Below are 4344 nucleotides of genomic sequence, written 5' to 3' on the forward strand. Positions count from 1 at the left end.
ATTAGTTCCTAAACTTTGAATTTCAACTGCATTATAAGGAAACACATTAGTAACAACAAAGGGTCCAATCCAATAAGAACGCAACTTACCAGGCATCAGCTTCAATATGAAATTATACAATAAAAATTTTTGCTCAATCACAAACTGCTTCCTTAGTTTGTCATGGAATGCCTTTGTCCTTTCTTTATAGATCCTAGAATTCTCATAAGCCTTAAGGCGAATTTCCTCTAATTCATGCAATTGTGATTTTCTTTCTAACTCATTCTCCATGATTAACTCAAAAATATCCTGCACAAATGTATCAACAACATCAATAGAAAAGACAGAAAAGACAGAATGATCATCAGCAGGATACTTCATGGAATCAAATATACTAAATTTGATAGTCTCTCCATCAAACTCCATAGTTAAGGTACCCTCATCCACATCAATTTTTGTCTTCGCAGTTTTTAGGAAAGGTCTTCCAATCAAAATCAAAGCTAAATTTGATGAAAGAGCATTATCATCCTCCATATCTAAAATGTAAAAATCTGTAGGAAAAATCAATCCTCCAACCTGGACCAACACATCCTCAACTACTCCCAATGGGTAAGCATTAGAACGATCAGCTAATTGAATAATGACACTGGTTTCTTTCAAAGGACCCAAATTTAAAGTTTAAAAAACTGAATTTGACATAACATTAATAGATGCTCCTAAATCTGCCATTGCATATTCAAATTTAGAATCACCTATTCTGCAGGGAATATAAAATGAACCTGGATCCTTACACTTAGTGGGTAATTTTCGCTAAATTAATGCTGACACATTTTCCCCCACACTGATCTTCTCATTATTCCTCAACTTGCGCTTTGTAGTGTATAATTCCTTAAGGAATTTAACATACCTGGGGATTTGTTTGATCGCATCAAGTAAAGGTATATTAACCTCTACCTTCCTGAAAGTCTCCAAAATTTCTTTCTCTTGCACTTCTTTCTTCGTCTTGGCCAACCTACAGGGGAATGGAGGAAGAACAGAATTATTAACCTTATTCAGTTTAGGTTCAGTATTTACCTCAATTTTAGGAACTTTAGACTCTTTTTCTCCTTGCTTCTTCTTTTTCACTGACTCATGTGGAGTCTGATTATCAACTTCCTTCCCACTTTGTAATAGTATAGCACTAGCATTTTCTCTGGGATTCATGACTATTTATGATGGGAGCTTTCCAGAACCTTGAGCTTCAAGTTTGCTCACAGATGAAGCTAACTGACCAATCTGCCTCTCTATATTTTGAATGCTATTTCTGGTCTCTTGTTGAAACTGTTGGGTATTGTTAGCTAAAGCCTTAACAAATTCATCAAGTGACATACCTTGATTTAAGGGAGGTGGAGGTGGTTGATTCACTTGTCTCTATTGCTGATGTCGGTTTTGCACAGGTTGATTCCCATTACTCAGATTGGGATGATTTCGCCATCCTGGATTATAAGTATTAGAAAAGGGATCATACCTGTGTTGTGGCTGTCCATAATTTCTTACTGCATTAGCATATTGCATTGATTCATCCTCTTGTAATGCATGACACATGTCAGTAGCATGACCCGAACTCGAACAAATTTCACATACCTTAATAGTTTGCATGTTTCCTGTAGCCAATTGCCTCACCAAAGAAGTTAAATCAGAAATCTGTTTCTCAAGGTTAGATGTACTTACCTCATTAACCTTCTTTGGTGTGTGATCCATTCTCATTCCAAACTGCTGAGAGTTTGCTGCCATGTTAGCAATCAGCCTCGTTGCTTCATTTGGTGTCTTGTCAACCAAAGCCCCTCCAATGGCAGCATTTATCATATTATGGTCTATTAGTAGAAATCCCTCATAGAAATACTGAATGAACAGCTGCTCACTTATTTGATGATGGGGACAGCTTGCACACAGTTTCTTAAATCGCTCCCAATACTCATACAAACTCTCTCAATTATATTGCTAGATTCAACAAATTTCTTTTCTTATATTGGCAGCACGGGAAGCAGGAAAATAATTCTCCACAAATATCTGCTTTATCCCATTCCATGAGTTGACAGATCCAGAAGGAAGGTAATACAACCAATCCTTAGCTGTGCCTTCTAATGAGAAAGAAAAAGCTCGAAGCTTGATTTGATCCTCTGAAACTCCTTGAGGTTTCATGCTGGAACACACAACATAAAATTTCTTTAAATGCTTATGTGGATCCTCACCTGCAAGACCATGAAATTTAGGCAACAAATGGATTAGTGTAGATTTTAACTCAAAAGCAACATTTAAAGCAGCGTGTTGAATACACAAAGGCTGTTGGTTTAAATCAGGAGCAGTCAACTCTTTCAAAGTCCTAGCAGCCATGGTTTCGTTTTCAGAATTTAAATCTAAATCTTAATATGAACTTAATTCCCTTGGAGATTAGACTCCTTCAGATGTACTCAAAATCTGTCTAGCTTGCTTAGCCAATTTTCTCAACCGTTTAGCTATTTTTTCTACTTCTGAATCAAAGATCAATTCATCAGATTGAGAAGTTCTTGTCATAAATAAAAAGAAATCAAAATAAAAACAGAAAAATGCCTCAAAACCCTAGAAAACAATGGAATTTGGCCTCAAGAGGGTGGGGCCAAAGAATTTTAACATTCATTGGTCTTGACCAGAACGTCGTTTCCTTCAAAATAGGTATGGGCCGCCCTCCTAATTCAACAAAAAATCTGTCGATGACTAGTAACACCATAATTTTTTTCAAAAACCTGAAAATAGCAACACTTCACAAACAAAATTAATAACATAATACTCTAACACTAAAAACACGAAATCCAATAAATTTCAGCCCTCAGTAATGGTGCCAAAATTCTTGATGGCTGTCGAATCCACTAAAAATTTAATTAACTGAAATTACCAGTTGTGAAATATTTTCTGTAGTAAGTAGTAAATCCAGGTTGAATCCTAGAGACTGAATTATTAAATTTCATGCACTTGTATAATGGAAAAAGAAATAAAGGTTGGGGGGGGGGGTAATTCGCAATCCAAAGAAGAAATAAAAAATAAAAAATTAAGATCTAACATTAAATAAGAAACTCTCAAATTAAACAAACTTCAGTCCAAGGTAATTCACATTCCAATGCATTGATTCGATCATAGACAAAAGAAATATAATAATCTCTTATTGAATACTTAACGTAGATTTACCAAACAGCTAGGTAAACCCCTAACTTCCCTATACTCATCAATTCGAGCCCAGCACTCTTATTGACTCTAATTATTAACTGAATTGGTATTAAGCAATCCTCATCAAATTAATAACTGCTTTAAGAATAGGAAGTAGTTAAGTTAAATAATAATTTATAAAGCATAAATCATTTAATTCACCCTATTGTTTTCTTAGGTTATTATCGAAAACTGGGATCATAATCAATAAAACCTAATTGCTACTCATGTTCAATCTTATACAACAATTATGGATTATGAAGATGAACTAGCAATTGATCAAATCAAACAATTAACTAATAGGCCTTTTTAGCAAATCATTCAATAGATAAAAAAATAATTAAATCAGAAAACAATAGATATTCAAAAAGACATAAATTAAATTGAGAACCTGATCTCACAAATCACACATAAGAACTTGAATCCCTAAAAATGAATTAAAAACTTAGCCACTCATATTCTTGGCTTACAGAAAAATAAAGAAAAAATAAAGAAGAAATCTAAAAAAGAGAATAGAGAATGAAGGTCTTCTATAGTGTTCGAAGTTCTGAATGGATGTGTTTTAGCTGCTGCTCAAGGACACATTTATAATAAAAAACCTAATCCCAAAGATAGGAACCAAACTAGGAAAAGTTTTGAAATTCAAAAGATAGATTTTCAGCTTGCATTCACGTCTTTGAAATCAATGCCATTTTCCAGCAACTTCATTCCGAATCTATCTCTGTCCTCTTCAGAAAAGTTGTAGCCCTATTTCTTAGCTTTCTAACGGGTACTCATTTGCCCAAATTTGAGGTCTACAGCCCAAGTTATGGCCCAAAAATTGGGACTGGTTCAGACAAATGGTCCAGCCCATAGTGACAACTTCATTATTGTTTTTGACAATTAAAATGGCCTTATCTTACTTCCAACCCTTCATAGAAGTTGTAGAGGTGGCTCTTAAGGTTCAATTGGGCTTAGGCTTGCTTCATTTGGACCTCTGAAACTCCAGATACAAAATAAATACTGAAACTGGTCGTTACAATCAAGTGTGGGCTTTTGCAATAGATCCATAGCTCATTTTGTCAACCTTGGAGACTGATTTGGGCTTTGATCCCTCTTTATCATTTGAAGTGCTCTATCTTAGCTTTTTAATGGATTAAACAGCAA

At 34.8% G+C, this 4344-nt stretch overlaps 1 non-coding gene across 1 annotated transcript; it reads left to right on the forward strand.

Moving 5' to 3' along the window:
• Window positions 1-1882: 1882 nt before the first annotated feature.
• Window positions 1883-1989, forward strand: LOC131175088 (small nucleolar RNA R71). The gene has a single exon (XR_009145248.1). It is a non-coding gene; the product is annotated as a small nucleolar RNA R71 (small nucleolar RNA).
• The last annotated feature ends 2355 nt before the right edge of the window (window positions 1990-4344 follow it).

This window comes from Hevea brasiliensis, chromosome 16 (genome assembly GCF_030052815.1).
Source record: "Hevea brasiliensis isolate MT/VB/25A 57/8 chromosome 16, ASM3005281v1, whole genome shotgun sequence".
Taxonomy (NCBI): Eukaryota; Viridiplantae; Streptophyta; class Magnoliopsida; order Malpighiales; family Euphorbiaceae; genus Hevea; species Hevea brasiliensis.